Below are 18,847 nucleotides of genomic sequence, written 5' to 3'. Positions count from 1 at the left end.
TTAAAATAGCCTTAGCGAACCTGGCACAGGGCAGCTATTAATCCCCTAAACTACTTCCCATACTGGGTCAGGTATTCCATAATGTGCCCCAATCCTATGCCAACTGATTCTAATAGTTTCTCTCGAGATAACTCACATCTATAATCCCAAGTACTTGCTAATTATTGTCATCTGGTCCAAATCTCCATCTATACCGGCCATGTGCTTCTCTTCCATTTAGCCTATAACCTAACCAATTAACCTAACTGACCCCTTCTTGTTGCTCCTCTCCCCCTATCCCCTCCCTCCTCCTCCCAAGATTCCTTCTGTCTCCTAAAGTCCAGGAACCTTAGCCACACCTATCCCATTTGCCCTGCCCAGGTGTGATGGCCTATTATTGGTCAAACAGGTTAGGCTCTTTGGCAAGGTATGGGCACACAGTAATTAGCATCAAAATACATCAGAGCAACCTCATCTGAGCTCTGCATGTGGTGCTGCCTTAGAATCTTTTAGTCATATATGTCCCAATAAGGGCATCTCTCAGAACCTAAACTTCTTTGTACATAATAAGACTATGTGAGTTTATAGTGATTTAGAACGTTATCATCCACAGTCAGCATCCTATCTAATGATTACATGTCTGCATTTCTATGGAAATCAGTGCGTCATACATCAATGATTCACCCATAGTATAAATAAGGGCCAGATGACCAGGGACTGTGCTGTCATGTTACATCTTCTAGTAACATCAGAAGACACACCCATAAAGTCTCACCAATATGACTGCTCAAATGTGGATAAAGATGACACCAACAGCCATACCATGCCAAACTGGGCAGGAGAAAGCCTACAGGGCCTCAACCCTGCCCAAAGAATTATAGGTAACTGAAGAAAGCTGGGAACAAGAGAGGTGGTCTTCTCTAGGGAACAGTACACCAGCTGGGTGTCCAGTGAGAAGTGGTCGGCCCTGAAAATACGCGCACAAGTAAAATTGTAAGGATTGGGAATACACAAGGATTTTCATGAAATAACAATTAGTGAACAAAGAGGCCATGAAGTCAATAGAGAGTGGAGCGGGGTATACGTAAGGTTTTGGAAGGAGGAAAATGAAGAAAAGTGCTGTAATTGTGTTATAATCTCAAAAACAATAAGGTGCTATACATACTACATATTTTAAATAAATTCAAATTTTAAGTGTTGTATGTGCGTTGCCATGTGCCTGTGAAGATATAGACGGTAGCTGGGTACTAAGATCAAAACCTCAAGCTGTCTGCCTTGACTTTTTGTGGGGGAAGGTATTGTAGCAGTGGTCATAGGAGGGGTTCTCACTGAGCCTGGAGCCCACTAATTTACACGTATGCTTGGCCTCCAAGTTCTGACTATCCATCTGTTTTCTTCCCCTTCTGGTCTCATGTATGCCAAAGTGGTACGTAGTGTTTTTAAAACAAAGAACAATTTTAGGCTGAAGTAAACTCATGATAGTTTGTAAAGTTACAAAATATATAACCATTTATGTTATTGGGGATTTCTTGTTGTTTGTTTTTCCTTGTTTCATAGAATAAACACAGGCCTCTCAGTCTAGGCCCCTGCTCTGCCATGGATCTATGAACCTGAACTTTAGCATTTTAAAAGTGATTCAGACCGGGCGGTGATGGCGCACGCCTTTAATCTTTGCACTTGGGAGGCGGAGGCAGGTTGATTGCTGTGAGTTCGAGGCCAGCCTGGTCTACAATGTGAGTCCAGGACAGCCAAGGCTACAAGAAAGATCCTGTCTCAAAAAACCAAAACAAAAAAAACAAAACAAAACAAAAAAGTAATTCAATAAAGGCAGAACATTTCTTATTTCTTATTAGAAACATTTGTGTGCTGGTTTACTTTGCAGATTTCCATAATAAAATTAATACATCTTTTGTCATTGTTTTAAGGCTGGTGCATGTACTTACCACTGTGGGGGTCTGGCACATTTATGTGAAAGATACAATAGATGATGATCTGTGAAGGGAAAAGTAAGTAGCCATTCAGTGACACTGGAGAAGAGTGGAACGGGTTATTTTTCAAAGGCCAGTTCTTTCTGTGTGTTAGGATGCTTTTGTATTACACAAAAAGCTTGACTCCCCAGGCTAAGATAAATGCTCAAAATTTAATGCAAAACTTGCAGAGTAATTCAGGTTTATTAAGCTAATCTTGCAGCACCACTACAGATGGCCTGAGAACTGCTGGAGTTTGGCAAAGAAGGCCACACACAGAGTGGCACTCAAACTCCTTGGCACTCTGCAGCTGTGCACTGTACTCTGAGTCCTAATTATGTCCTGGAGGCAACACTATCTAGTTAGCAGAAGAAAACTTCAGGGTCAAAGAAAGCCAGACTACATTCTACAGTGTCTTGCTCAGGAGGCAGAAAGGATAACCAATCTGTTTGGGTTTAGGCTAATATTATTATTACTTCTGGATATAAAGTAATGATTTTTATTTTTTAGAATGAGAAGAAGGGCTATTACTAGAATGTATTTGTGCTGTCTTTTGTCTGAATGAATTGTTTGGCTTGGTGTTGTTAGGAATGACTATGAAATTTGCATTATTATATTTTCATGCATGAATAGTATGAATCTATTCTTTTACAAAATATCTTTTGAAATTCTACTTTGTACTAAGAATTATGCTGGGTTTTTTTTTGTTTTGTTTTGTTTTGCTTGTAGCATGCACAAAACACAAATGGACCTCAGAGGATTACTCTGTGCAACGAACACAAACAAATATGGCTTGCCTTGCTGTTGTTAGTGGGGAAAGTACCAGCAATGGTGGAAGAGATGGAAGATAGAGGAAGAAAGTGAAAACCCACAAAGTGCGATCTTTAGAAGTATCTTAAGGATAGACTAATAAATATAGGCAATATGTTTGGGAGTATTGCTCCATAACTGAAAGAAAAATACTTCTTCAATATAACAAGATAATACAGTGAAACAGTTTCTCTGATGAGAGTTGAGAACTGCATTAATATATCAGTATAAAAATAAGCATTTAGAATGCAGCTTGGCACTATTGTTATTTATTAAAATAATAGAAATGGGTTTTCTCTAAGAACATAAATCCCACCAAACAAGGGGTTCTTGCTCAGTTTTCTTTATCATACATAAATTCTTTCCTGTGCAGTGAATCCAGTCATAAAGCAGCTGCCTTCCTCTGTAGCATGCATACCACTAGAGCACCAAGGATGTATCTTGCCAGGACAATTGTTTTCTCTTCATTTACAGGTTCACAATAGGCTAAGACAGTCGGTGACTTTTCTCCTGTAGCATTATACACAGAATCTCTCTGCATTATGACAGCCAGATATTAAGAAATTTGTGAGTCATATCAGCCTGATTTCTTCATGCCATGTGACACAGATCAATGGTATCTTCGGCAACAGTCTCTTATTACCTGTATCTGAGGAACGATTAGCAATTGATGACTACAGGGGTAGCAAGAGTCACAGGGGGAGGGGAGTGCTGTGGCCGCTGGGATGTTGTTCATGCTATAGTGAATGACCCTACATACATATACATGCTATGAGCACTCGTTGGACTTGGCTGTTAAAGAAAAGATAGGGAGTTGACTGTAAGATGTGACGGTGGTAGGGATCTGGGAAGAGTGGGGTAGATGTCATCAAAATATACTCTCTCTATACATGATGTTTTCAAAGAGTAAACTAAAACATATTTTGAAAGGTGAAAAAATGTTGCATATGTGCCCTTATTTAAAATGTAAAGGTTGACAGTCATTACTTTGCCTGCGAGTGTATGAGTTTGTTTAATGATGGCAAAGGCTATGAAAATAGTGCTAATTTGTTCAAAGGTTTAGAAAAATACTAGCAATAATATCCATCATATAGAAACATAATAAACTAAATAAAATGATCTGGAAAAACTAAAGATTCTATAGATATATACTAGAACCAGCTTGAGGTTATGTGATTTTCTTAAACAGAGACAACACTCAATAGTTCATAGAAGACACATAGTTGAGTTTCTTCATGTTTGGTCACAAAAGGAAGAAAAGGAAAGGACAATGTTAGTAAGAAAAAAATTGAAATCAAGAGCAGAGACTCAAACTCTACAGAAATTAACGTGAAATCAGAATTGAACATAATATTAAGGAGAAGGTGATGATTGTGATCCAAAGGTGAGGAATATGAATTTTTATTTCCCTCTAAATGTCTTCAATATAGTCAGGTGGCCATAAAAAATGAAGACCAAAGTCACTGGGAATGATAGATAAAGGAAGTATAAGACCTTGGAGTTGAACGGAGCACACTAAGTTCAGCCAAAACTAAGGTAATATGAGCAATGGCCTCAGGCAAAAACAAAAACTCTCAGGAGAATGAAGCTTCACTCTAAATAACTGGACTCACAGAAAAGCAGGTGAATGCACAAGAGGCAAATTCACAACTTTCATCCCACTGAATTTTAATGAAAAATTCCTTCTTAGCTGGATATTAACTGACAAGTCCACAACTCTGTCTTTGCCAGTTTTTGAGCTCAAGATTACAGCTAGGTGAAAGCCACTTCCATTTCAAACATACGCAGCTTAAGTTGTCTCATAGCCTATGACTGTAATTATTGCTTTATTTACCCCTTTATATCATGCTGATGTGGTCCAGAGATTATTCTAGAATCATCCAGTACCTTCCTAAGAACACAACAGAGATGTCAGCTGCTCTCAAATTCTTAATATACCTAGGAGGTAGAATCTAAACATGATGAGGCTCACAGATCTATCTCTCTCATCTGACTCTTGTGGTTTTGTTTTTGGTTTTGCTTTTTTCTTCCTCTGTTTTCATATTTGTTGCTATTTTATACCTTTTTTTTTTTTTACCAGAGGGCTAGGATGCCTGGGTGCTTCTAGCTTCTTTGAATTTTATCCAAAGCACTAGAACAAATGTAAATAGATTAGTAAAAGGGCATGGAAACTATTCTCAAAGCAAAGTGATCCTGTAAATCAGAAAGAAATACTTGTAAAGCCAGGCTTGGTGGCACATACCTTTAATCCCAGCACTTGGGAGGCAGAGGCAGGCTTTGCTGTGAGTTTGAGGCCAGCCTGGTCTACAAAGTGAGTCCAAGACAGCCAAGGCTAACACAGAGAGACCCTGTCTTGAAAAGTCAAAAGGAAAGAAAGAAAGAAAGAAAGAAAGGAAGGAAGACATTATATCATCAGAGGACTGGAGAGATGGCTCAGGGTTTAAGAGGACTTGCTGCTTTTCCAGTGGACTCAAGTTCAGTTCCTAGTTTGTATTTTTCTGACCTCTAGGGGTAAAAAACACACACAAATATACACATGAATAAAGGTTTAAAATAAATCTTTAAAAGAAGAGTGACAGGAGGCCACATGGCTGAGAGTACTCAAGAGTCTCAAGTATTATTTGGGGATTATGTTCTGTAAGACCCTAGAGAAGAAGTAGTTTGGTGAATAAGTGGCATAGTTTGGATGACCCTCTACTTTTATTGGCAGATTACATTATATAGCCATTTCTTTACTGGCATAACCCTTTTCATAGTACATCTAATTCTAGTCATATGCATGCCCTCTTATGCATAGATATAAGATGGTGAATAGGAGTGTCAACCTAAAAGTTCACCTTGAGAACACAGTTTGCTTTATTGATCATGTACCTGAGCCAGTCAAGTCAGATCAGCCCACTTCCAATAGTTTCAGGATTAGGTTCCAGGATGTATTTGAATAGAACCAGTCCATTAAGAGTTGCCAAGAAGAGTAACTCATTCCCATTTTTTAAAGCATATATACTGCAACCCAATATAAGTAGATGTCTTAGATTGCTAACTGTTTGCTACCAACAGTTTTCAGAGAGAATGGATATGCATAGCACCTTCACAAAAGTTTCTCAGGAACCCAGCATATTATTAAGAAATTGATATGTGCATATCCTACAGTGAAATGTCAAGTTGCTAAGCTATGCCTTATCTTTGCCAGCCTCACTTTGTGTACAGAGGGCAAAAAGCTTAAGCTTTGGTGCACAAAGATATGCTATTAAAACGCAGATGTGTTTATCTAAAACACCTTTGTCTGCTATGAGCTTCAAGCATCTATTTTAAAAATCTAAATGTCATTTATTTTTCTCAAAGTTTATGAAATAAAAATGCTACCACTAGAGCAGCTTGAGAAAGCAGTTTCCCAAGCAAGAGAAGACAACATAAAAAGATGGAAGACTATCAAAGATGTAAGAAGCAAAAATTTATATCTAGCATCCTAAAACTATTATATAAAATAAACATCAAGTTTTGCAAATATTTTATTTTTGTTTTAATTTTTTGAGATTATAATGTTATTACAACATTTCTCTCTTCTCTTTTCTCCCTCTACATTCTCCATACTCCTTTCTTCTCTCCCTCAAACATATGGTTTATTTTTTTCATTAATTGTTTTGAGATGCATATATGTACATGCATGTATATGATGTATATGTATGTGTATGTATACGATGTATATTTGCATTGTATATGATATATATGTAGATATGGATGTACATTCTTAAGTATAACTTGCTCAGACCCCACATTATTATTTGTACATGTTTTTTTTTATTACTGCAGATTTTTAGCACTAGACACACAGTTGGTGTGCTCTTCCATGGTGAAGGCTCTTCCACTCCTAACTTTCCTCAGTTGCCTATATTCTTTTTGTAGGGTTGAGGCTAGAATTTTGTCTCTTTGGATCTCGTTCAGATCTTAGGAAAGTACCCTGTTTAAATCATAAGGAGAACAGGCATGTCATGTCTAGAAGACTGTGTTTTATAGTACTGTTTTCCACTCTCTGAATTTTACATTTTTTCTTGCCCCTCTTGATGTTCCCTGACTTTTGTGGTAGAAAGTTGATACAAATGTCCCATTTAGGACTAAGCACTTGTAGCCACCTATTCTCATCACTTTAACCAGTTTTGATTTATTTTCATTAATTTCTGACCATTGCAAAATGAAACTTCTTTGACCAAACTTAAGAGCAGCACAGATCTATGGTTCTGAAAATAAATATCTCGAAGGTTGTTTGACAGCATGACCATTTAGCAAAGTCATATTAAATGTTTCTTCTATAGGAATGATGATATCCCCAGGATTACAATTCTTAGAATGAAATTTTCTCCAGCGATATTCCTAAATTTCAATTAAAATTGTTTATCATAAAAGCCATTTCATAATGTGCCTGTGGAAACACCTTGCCTACTAAGTTGGTAGTATAAGATGAAAGGCCCAGCCTTTATTAACACCACCACTGGTATCTTTCTCCAAGGAAACCTGTATAGAACACCCATGCACGATGACAATCAGCCATCAGAGCAGAAGTTTCTGAGTCAGTTTGAGATTAATTTTTTAATTTCATGACACCAATGTGAGTAAAGTCTTCATAAATAAGCTCTTAACATCTAGCTGTGGTAGACAATCAAGACCAATGACACCAGCCTGTATTTTTAAATCTGTGCTGCTTAGTGCTTGCCAGTTTGACAGAAAGTGAGTTACCAGGGAAGAGGGAATCACAATTGAAGAGACTGAGGCTGCTCTGTGGGCATGTCTGTGGGGACATTTTCTGAATAAATGATTGGCTCAGATAGCCCATCCTAATGTGAGTGGTACCAATCCTGAACAGGTGGTCCTGGGTTGGATAAGAAAGCAAACTGAGCAAACCATGGAAAGCAGTCGTTAAGCAGAATTCTCCTTCTCCAAATCTGTGTTGGTTCCTGCCTCCAGGTTCATGCCCTGACCTTTTCTAGTGACAGATTGTTACCTGGGAATTGTAAGGTGAAATAAGCTCTTTCTTCCCCAACTTGCTTTCAATCATGATGTTTACCCCAACTAATACTCATAGGAAGATCTTCATGTCTACAACTAAGGGCTATGAGTGTGTTTTGGGAAGAGATAGAGAAGGTCTGGAACTCACTGTGTAAAACAGACAGCCTGGAGGTTTCCTCTTAATAATCCATGTGTTCTTGGAGGACAAATTGTCCATTTATACAAAATAACTGTCTTTAAATCTCTTTTTAAAAGCTATATTTTGTAATTAGTAGATTATCATACACCATTTTCCTATATCCTTATTTTTAATTAATCCACCACCTACCTTCTTTCACTCCTCTCACATACTCCCACCATTATCTCTGCTTAATTCTTTAACATCCATTACCTCACCCCTCTTCTTCCCCAACACATATGCTCTTGTAGAGCTGCAATTACATTTTTGAGTGGGTTAGAAGATAATAGGTTTTTTCTACACCCTTTATTTTGTTTAACCCATCTCTCATCTCTCTCTGCTTAACACCTGTTGTCCTGATCTTTGCCTTTCTATCATTTACTCTCTTAACAAGGACCAGTTGACACTTAGATTGTTTTACAGGATTGTTACTGTTTATTAAACTAAGATGAACTTAGGACCCTGGGTTCTTCTTCCACAGGAAGAATCTAAACATGATCAAGAGTTTAAGGCAAAGACTTTGAACTTAAGGCAAAACTAATCTAGTTTTATTTTCCAGCTAGGTTCATTCCCATGTGTATTATTTTGTTAATCACTAGGATTGAAACAAAGAGGATTTTTTAAAGCTTTATTCTTTAGAAATATTGGAATACCAACTATATAGTAACAAATAGTTTCTTATGTTTGTGCTTCCCTTCTTTGCACCTCAAACATAACAGACAGATAGGTACATAAAAAGCTACTATTTGATTAAGTAAAATATTTCCTTAAAGTTTTATTTTCCTAAAATACAGGTAAAACAAAATATGTCCATATAATAGCACATAAAGGTGTATTTTATTATTGCAATTAGTGTTGTTATATTCATTATTGTTATAGAAAGCTTAAGAAAGACAATTGATAAAAGAGGTTATGCAATTCACTCACTTGCTAAATGAATCACTACAGTTATTTATGGAAAGTTTATTGTCTTCTCAGTGTCATTACATGAGATAATAGCCCTTGGGGAGTTAATAACCAGCCTCTAGATCAGTGATTCTCAACCTGTGGGTCGTGTCCTCTTTGTCAAACCTCTAACTCCAAAGATATTTACCTAATAACTCAAAGCAGTAGAAAAATTACAGTTAAGAAGTGGCAAAGAAAAAAACTTCATGGATGAGGTTTACCACAACAGGAGGAGCTGTATTAAAGAGTAGAAGCAGGCTTGATCTTTTTTTCCACTGCCATCTTGGTTCTGTGTTCTCCACACAAAATGCCTGGCCCTTGCTACAGAGCAAGAGTTGTCACAGACTCAGGCTGAGACGTGGTGGGGGATAGAATTTGACAGTGAAGAAACATTACCAGAGTGCAAGGAATACGATTCCACACAGACAACCACACAACAAGTGAAGCTTGTAGAGGCAGCTGAAATCAATGAAGAATGTGTCAGTAAAGCAAAGCGGAGTTAGAATGAAATGAAGGCAAGGGGCAGAGGCTATGTCCAAATTAGGTCTTAGACAGGTTACAGTGATTACTAGAGTCACTATCAGGAAATCTAAAACTACCATCTTAATCATCACAAACCAGATGCCTACAATAGCTCAGCCTCAGATCCCTAAACAGGTTTGGGGGAAGTTAAGATTGAAACTCTGTCTCAGCAAGCACAGTTATCAGCTACTGAGAAATTCAAAGTCCAAGGTGAAACTGTTTCCAATATTCAAGAAAATACTCAGACTCTCACTGTGTAAGAGGAAGAGGTTGGTGAAAACAGATGTGAAAGTTAAGGACAAAACTGGTCATGTCACAAGCAAATGTGTCAAGAGCAAAGGCAATCCAAACCTTGAAAAGCAACAGTAATGGTATGGTAAATGCTACTATGGAATTAACAATGTACCTATGTCGATGCCGCCCCCTACCAGCAGGAAAGACACCAACACCGGGAACTCTTCTTGAAGCAGTTTATTCAGGAACTTTGACTACCGGAGTGACCCCGGGAAAAGCTCCCACAGAACCATTATAGTGTGCCTGGTCCTATCAGAGACTGCCACGTTGTCGCTCTTGGTTGGTGCGTTCGGATCACGCCACCTCACGCTATGCCTTCAGGCATGCGCATAAGAGGCTCACTCAAAGGCGCATTGTGCATGACCATAAGGGAGCTCACTCAAGGGCACATTGCGCATGCGCATAAGGGGCGCATTGCGCCAGGGAAGCAGCAGGGGGCGCTGCTATCTGTGGCTCTCCACATACCTATTTAACAGCAAGGTCACTGCCCTTTTCTCCTGGCCCCATTTTGGTGTTTGAAAAGTAGAATTACAGCTTGGTTTTAAATTTGTACTGTTTCTCTAAGCAATAAAGTTATAGCTTCTTGTTGAATGAAAAAACAAAAACAAAACAAAACAAAAAAACCACCCAACTTTAAGAAGGTTGAGAACTACTGCTAGATGGAAACTGTTGTTTCTGTGGTAAGGAGGACTACAAAGCTGGAATAGGGGATCACTGCTAAATCCTTCTCCACCGTAGCCTTAGCAACTAGGCTACCTAACTGTTCAATTGATGAAAGAACAGTACTTTTCTCTGACCCCACTGATGAATTAACAATTGCTCCATAGAAGATCTACCTCTATGACAAATTCCATGAGCGATAAACACCAGTCTTTGAATCATGAGAAGAACTTTCCTGAGGGAAAAAAATGCAATTAATGAAAAGGAAATATCGGAATGGAACCAATTTATACGTGTTAGCCTGTGATTGTCATTTAATAACTGTGTAATGCTCAATTCAGCAAATGATTACTTTCCGGGTTTTAAAATGATTAATATCTACATATTTTCATATTTTATAGTTAAGAGATCATATAGACACATAGTTGTGGTTCACTTGAAAATTTTAGAATACACTGGTACAATGTTCACAGTCTACTCTGCCGGAAATTGAGATGATAAAGAGGATCACATACGATCACACTGTTGTGACTATTTCTGATAATTTATGTCTATTCCAGATTAAAAAACAATGGACCAAATTTAAAAATTCCTTCTAACACTTATTTTGATAAACTGAGAAGTTTATTAAGGTTATTCGAAGAACATGAGTGAAGGATTACTTCCAAGAGTGTGAGCGAAGCACCACTTATAGGAGTCTGGTTAAGGAGTTACTTAAAGGAACACTGGTGATTCAGGCCTTATGATTTACAAATGCTCCAATCTTGGAGTCCTCTCTGCAACTTGTAAGCAGGTTCACCAATGAAGAATCCCATCCATGTTCCATTCCTCCTTCCTGTGTATATAAACCTCTGGAAAGGGGCTTGTGAGTTTTGTGAGTGTCATGAGCCTCATGACTATCCTCTTCTTTCCACACAAGAACATTTATATAGTGATGAAATAGCTACACAATACATGCCTTTGATATCAAGAAGAGAAGAAAATCTACACAGTATGTCATTCTAGAAGTCATAGAAAATTGAGCATTCATGAGTAATAAATATTTATTTAAGGAACCAGGAGATGCTATAATAATAAAAGAAGCATTCAATGAACAAATGTCATGCACATAATATATCACATCTTATCAGTACATGAGCTATAGAATATGGAAAACACAGAATGTCCAGTTAGAAGACCATTCATGGGTACATACTGCAAACGCTCCTGTGACAGTTTAACTAGACCCTTAGAAGCCAGCTATATCAATAACACATGAGTTGGTTTGCAATTAACAAGTGCGGCAGTAGTTAGCACTCTTCCCTAACACCAGGATAACGAAAGATCTCAGTACATCTTTTCAGTGTTCTGACCTTCTTTCTTTACTCTGTTTAGACTACTGAACTCTAGATACTACATTGTCAAGGAATATCAGATTTCCCTTTGCCTCCTTCTGGTTGATTTACTCTGTTACAACTGATGAATACTGCACACTCAGCATTGTTTTTTCTTTATAACAAGAAATTCTTTCTATTTAAGGACAACTGATAGCACAAAGAGAGAGGATAGGAGACAGGAGAGGAAATTTGAAAATACTAGCTTCTGTGACCAATACAATTTTATAGCATCAAGCTCAAGAAACGTATCACTTGATGAGTTTGCCCTTACTCTATTTGTCACTTAAGGAATATTGCATGTCTTCTTACTTCACAGAATTCATAAAATTCCAGTAGTATTTACTGGCCATTCTTTACAGAAGAGAAAAATGCTAACTGCGATGATTGGCTTTAATGGCAAATTGTCACAAATTAAAATTAACTCAGTAGGAAACTTCAATAGAAGTATTATCCTGACTGTTGCAGTTGTAGTGGGAAGGCCCACTTTTTAGGCCCATCCTAAAAGTCAGTAGTATCTTATGTTTGCAGCCGAGATTTTAAAGGTGCATAGCAGAAGGAAGGTTTTCTGCCTTTTGCTCCCTTGGCCTCCTGCTGGTTGATTTATCCTGTTGCTACTGATGATAATTTCCTCACTGGTATCAGAACCAGCATTTTACAGACTCTTATTCTTAACCAAGGAAGGACCAGTGACTCTCTAGAAACCTGCTAATTTTTCAGTGACAGATTTGAATTCCTGAGGCACCCGGACTTAAGGACTGAGAAAGTACCATGTTCTCAGCCTCTCAAGTGTAAGGCATTTGTTGTTAGTATCTTGACATAAGCTGATTTAATAAATTTATCATATTCACATATTTTTAGTTACATCAGTTCTGTTCCTCTAGAGAATACTGACTAATGTCAGTATTTGCAATAATATGCTGCAATTTGTGTGTGTTGTCCCAATATACTTTGAAAGGGAAGATTCAGTATTGTACTGTCTTGAATTGTCCTCTGCCAAAGACATTAATCCATTAGTTTTCTATTTAACCTCAACAAATACTTAGAATGAGGGCAGAGGGCAGCCAGATTATTTTGCCAAAATATCACAGGAATGTCTTCTATCCAACACTGCTATTGCAATTCCTGCTTACTTCTGAACCCTCTTGAGCTGGGCCTCCACAACCCACATTGCTCTCAGGAGTACTGTCTTCTAAGATTTGATTAGGAAAATCTATTAAGCCCTACTTGCAACACTCACCTGTTTTTCCAGTCCAAAGAACCAAAGTCTTCTGCAATCATCCTCAAACATAGTTAGGTTACTCACAGCAGTATCATGCTTCCTGAGACCAACTTTTCTAAAACTTTCATAGAAAGTATTAATTGCTTTTCTATCATTGGAATTAAATACTATGATCCAGGACATTTATAAAAGAAATTTTAATTAAGCTTATGATTCCACAAGGTCTAGAATGTATCATAGTGGACTGGATGAGACAGGCTTAATAGGGGCAGAGAGCTGACAGAGCAGCTGAGAGGTCACATCTTCAACAATCAGGAAGCAGAGAGTATAATATGTATGGCACATGGTTTTTGAAGCTTCAATGTGCTCACCTAGTGACCATATCTCCTCCAATAAGGACACAACACTGACTCCTCTGCAAGTAATTCTGTCAACAAGAGGCCAAGTATTCAAATGTATGAGTGTATATGGGTCATTTTCATTCAAACAATCGTACCATCAAAACTCTTACATTTTAAACAACACTCACAACACTTTCAGTATTCTAACACACACACACACACACACACACACACACACACACACACACACACACACATACAAACCCACATCCTTAAATTATCTTGGTAATTAATGTCTGACAATGGATAAATTAAAATAGCTTAAACCAAATTAAGCATAATTATTCTGACTCCTAAGTACTCTTTGTTAGTCTTCTTCCACACAAATATTACACATAATTGAAAATTCTCTTTGATATAGACACATCTTTTTTAATTTCTTAATTTTGTACATAGCCAGGAGCCATGCACTCAGAAACAGCCTATGGCAAGCAAATGAGCTTCCTGAGGAAGGCCCACCATTTATGCATAGCTGACATTGCAGTGTGCCCTGGAAAGGCTTGGGACCAGGGACTTTTCCCCAGGATTTCTCCTTGCTGGTGATATGTCTATCAATGCTCGTCATTGCTGTATTCTTCATATATCTGTCATAACATGAAGAGACATTCACAGCCTATATTTCCTCAGTATTTACTCATTCTGTTGGGCAAATTTTACTGCAAATCAATATGAAGATGTACACTCATGAAATAATGCTGTTCCTGATAATGACTTATAGAATTCTTGATTTAATTCAAGTAATTCTCAGCCCTCTTGAAGAATAGAAAAAGCTTTGTCTGAGTGCCACTAGGCCTCCCCATCCAGGCAACGTGGTTAAATATGAGGCACCAGAATTCGTGTGAAAGTCAAGCCTCACTCTCCACTCAATTGTGGAGAATGTCCTGTCCATTGGCTAGATCTGGGTAGGGGTTTGAAGTTTACTGCATGTATTGTCCTTGGCTGGTGCCATAGTTTCAACAGGACCCCTGGGCCCAGATCTTCCCATCATAATGTTCTTCTTGTAGGTTTCTAGGACCCTCTGGATCCTTCTATTTGCCCATTCTCCCATGCTTCTCTCACCTAGAGTCCCAATAGGATGTCCTCCCCTCTGTCCCAGTTTCCTGGTGTGAATACTTTCATAAAGCTTCATAGGGACTCTGTGAACCTTATTGTGTCACAATCATATAAATTTCTCTAAGAGTCAGCTTGAGACAGATTTATGATCAAGGTAATCATTATGAGATGACAAATATCAGTGTGTACTGTGAAAAGTAAAAACTATTCTTTTGGACTCTCAATGAACTCAGGGAATAAGAATGTTTAGCTAAATATAAGTCTTAATGGAAGAACATGAAAACAGTAATCCTGCCATGACCCCTCAAAACTTAATAACCTGAAACTTTGTTAACCTATGACAGGAAAACTGTTGCTCTGAACTCATAATAAATTTACTAGATGGAGTATAGCTAAAAAATGTTGTTAGATGTGAGTGATAATGGAAAAATATAATCAATAATAATCCTGCTATGTAACAATTTTTTGTGATAATTGATTTTATGGCAGTAATATAATTTTTCTTCTTCCATGGAGAACATTGTCTGAGGAAGTATATAAGCCAAAGGACAAAAATAAAAAGTAGTTGGAGCTGCTCAACCTGACTCTATCCACCCGATGTGTATATGTATATATGTATATATGTAAATATGTAGTATGTATGTTTGAAGTTGTTGGAACCATTTGAGTTAGTTCCATCCACCACATGTGTATGAGCATATATATGCATATATATACATACATGTATGTATATAAGATAGTTGGAGCTTTGCTCCATCCACTCAATGTGTGACTGTGTATATGTCTGCAGGTCTGACTTTTTGTCTGTGTGTATATATGAGCTGATCCAGTGATATCAGAAGCATCAACTGGCCAGGAATAGGATTAAAAAAGAAAAAGAGTTTAGAGCAAGATGCCAGAGCCATCAGCCTGGCAGTTTAATAGTTAAAAATACTTCCGATTCCTCCTTTCCCCACTATAGGCAGAAACAGAAGCTAGAACCACTAGTTCCAGCTGTTAAATAGTTAAAAGATAGTTCAGAATTTTCAGCCAAAAGAATAGCCAGAGCCATCAGCCTGGTAGTTAAAATATAGTCTTTAAAAAAATATTTATTTACTTACTATGTATACAGTGTTCTGCCTACACATTTGCCTGCACACCAGAAGAAGGCACCAGTTCTCACTATAGGTGGCTGTGAGCCACCATGTAGTTGCTCAGAATTGAACTCAGGACCTTTGAAAGATCAGCCAGTGCTCTGAATCTCTGAGCTGTGGTACATTTATACAATAGAATACTACTCAGCTTTTAAAAACAAAGAAATCATGACATTTGCAGGCAAATGGATCGAACTAGAACCAATCATCCTAGGTCCTAATCCAGACCCAGAAAGACACCCATGGTATATACTCCACTTCTAAGCCGATTTTATTTTTATTTTTATTATTTTATTTTATTTTATTTTATTCTTGTTACATCTCAATGGTTTATCCCCTCCCTTGTATCCTCCCGTTCTTCCCTCCCTCCCATTTTCCCCTTACTCCCCTCCCCTATGACTGTTCCTGAGGGGGATTACCTCCCCCTCTATATGTTCATAGGGTATCAAGTCTCCTCTTGGTAACCTGCTGTCCTTCCTCTGAGTGCCATCAGGTCTCCCCCTCCAGGAGACATGGTCAAAGGTGAGGCACCAGAGTATGTGAGAAAGTAATATCCCACTCTCCACTCTACTGTGGAGAGTGTTCCATCCATTGGCTAGATCTGGGTAGGGGTTTAAGGTTTACCGCCTGTATTGTCCTTGGCTGGTGCCTTAGTTTGAGCGGGACCCCTATGCCCAAATCTGCCTATCATAATGTTCTACTTGTAGGCTTCTAGGACCCTCTGGGTCCTTCTACTTTGCCTTTCTCCCATGATTCTCTCATCTAGAATCCCACTAGAATGTCCTCTCCTCTGTCTCAGTTTCCTGGTAAGTGAAGGCTTTCGTGGGACATGCCCCTTGGGCTAATATGCAGATATAAGTGAGTATATACCATTTGAGTCTTTCTGCTTCTGGGTTAACTCACTCATTATGATCATTTCTAGCTCAATCCATTTATCCACAGATTTCGGGAAGTCCTTGTTTTTAATAGCTGAATAGTATTCCATAGTGTATATGTACCACAGTTTCGCAATTCTAAGCCGATTTTAACCATATAATTCAGGACAGGCATACTACAATTCACAAACTAAAGAAGCTAAGTAACACGGAGGAACCCAGGGAGGATGCTTGGTTCCCATTCAGAAGGGCAAATAGGATAGTCACCAGAAGTGGTTGAAGAGAAGTAACAGGCCAGCAGCCTACCATAAATGACCTCTGAAAGACTCCACCAAGCCAGAGATCAAAGCAGATGCTAAGACTCACAGCCAAACCTTGGACAAGGTTTAGGGAGTTTTATGGAAGAATTGTGGAATAGAAAGACCTAGAGGAGACAGGAGCTTTACAAGGAGACAAACAGAGCAATAAATCAGGGCCCAGGGAGATCTGTAGAGACTGATGTACCAACCAAGGTCCCCAACCTAGCCCCCCTCCCTATTCTGGAGTAGTCAATAGGGAGCACAGTCTCCATGTGAGTCCCTATTATGGGGAGCAGGGACTGTCTGTAACATGGACTCTACTGCCTGCTCCTTGATCACTTCCACCTAGCAGGACAGCCTTGCCAGGCCACAGAGGAAGAGGATGAGGTTTGATAGGCTGGGATCAGATGGTAGTGAGGAGGGCTCCTCCCTTCTGAGGATGAGGCAAGGAGGGTTGAGGGGAAGAAGAAGGAAGGGTGGGAGCAGGAGGAGATGAGGGAGAGGGCTACAATCGGGATGTAAAATGAATACACTTTTAAAAATTAATTTTTAAATGTGGTAAAATATAGAGCTAGAGGCCACAGAGCTACCAGCCCTTTGGCCTGTGCTGCTTCCTGACTCAGCCACCCCTGAACCTTAACATTAAGGTGGACTTTGACATTACCTATGACAGTACATATCAATTTCAAGTACTTTGGATCAGAAGTTACTTCAAACTTCAGGTTTCTAAAGTTTGGCAATATTTTCCTATAACTAAAAAGAAATTTGGGAGATAAGATCCCAGTCTAAGCACAAACTTTATTTGTATTTGACATATACTGTATACACTTAGCTTAGAGTTAGTTTTATGCAATATTTTTCAATGCAGATGAGTTTTCACTGTGACCCATCACAGTACAGTGAAATCAGATGTAATGTTTTTCACTTCTTGGCTCATGTTAATCATCAGAGTGTTTCAGATTTAGGTACAGTACAGATATTTTGACTTCTGGATAAAGAACAATCATTCCATAGTATAATAGAAAGCTGATATCTCCCTAACACAACCTTTTTTACATGTAATTTTATTTTAGGTAGATAATTTACACATAGATTGTATCAATGAATTTGTGGTATGAAATGAAATTAGCAATAGAAGACTGACGTAGATGCCAAAAGAAGAATCTCACCTATTGTCTCCTATTATCACATGTAACAGTTCACATTTGCATTGCTCCTATACTTCATATTATAGCCCAAGGTTTCTCTGTTATTTTGTTTATTACATAATTAAAGCGTCTCATTGAAATCAGCATGATTTGCTGTCTGCTCTATTGGTACTAAAGAAAACCCTATAATTCTATGTAGGAAATATCTTCTCAGTGGAGAAGAAAAATAGAAATGAAAAAAAAATTACCAGCACAATATCATTAAATTTAGTGTCAGTAGTCTTTAAAAGCTGATTCTTTCCTAATAAACACAATTGCTGATTTTAAAGCCTGTTTGAAATGAACACCATGATCTAATATTTGACTAAATGTAAATATCTGTAGTTATTTGAAATTTTTGGAATATCAAGTATTTTTGGCTATGATTAGAATAAAAATTAAAACAGGTTTCCATTGATTCGTGTGTGTTTTCTAATGGTTCATAACTGCTTCCCTGTATGTGTCCCTGCACTGAATGGCTACCACAGATTTAAAAGACACATCAAGCATTTGTAGAGTGGGAGTACTTAGACACAGAGCAGCTGTTATACCTTGACAGGAAGTCAACCAGGCTGTAGTTCCACAGGCTGAAGGCCTTGATCCTGGTCTAGGTCTCTATGAAGTGTTGCCAGCACTTTTAAGTGGCATACGGACATCAGTGAGGATACCTGACTCAACGTGTTTTGTAACAAATGTCGGCTAACACTCTAAAGACACAGAATTCCTGGAAGAGAGAGGTCATGCTCAGGGTCTGAGGGTGTTTTAACCCATACAGAACACACAAGAGTGGCTGTTTATGGAGTCAGAGGATTTGCTATGAATGGCGGTGGTGTTTTGTTTTTAAGATTAGTCCTTCTGTAGCCTTGGTTTAATTCAAACTCAGCATCCTCTTGTCTGAACCACTTTAGCATAACAGCTGATATTATAAAACTTCATGCAATGGAAAAA

The 18,847-nt window shown here is 38.3% G+C and overlaps 1 long non-coding RNA gene and 1 pseudogene across 2 annotated transcripts in view; both read left to right on the top strand.

Moving 5' to 3' along the window:
* Positions 1–18,847, top strand: part of LOC311581228 — a 1,115,569-nt gene that overhangs the window by 399,335 nt on the left and 697,387 nt on the right. The gene's annotated exons all lie outside the window — the stretch shown is intronic.
* The window catches only part of LOC311580724 (nascent polypeptide-associated complex subunit alpha-like), a 45,507-nt pseudogene continuing 35,830 nt past the window's right edge, over positions 9,171–18,847 (top strand). The window contains exon 1 of the transcript in view: positions 9,171–9,804. The product of the transcript in view is annotated as a nascent polypeptide-associated complex subunit alpha-like (transcript). The remainder of the gene's footprint in view (positions 9,805–18,847) is intronic.

The sequence above is a fragment of the Acomys minous genome (assembly GCF_964271855.1).
Source record: "Acomys minous genome assembly, chromosome: 13".
Taxonomy (NCBI): domain Eukaryota; kingdom Metazoa; phylum Chordata; class Mammalia; order Rodentia; family Muridae; genus Acomys; species Acomys minous.
Note: the sequence above shows the minus strand (reverse complement) of the source record. Positions and strands in the feature narration are given on the sequence as shown.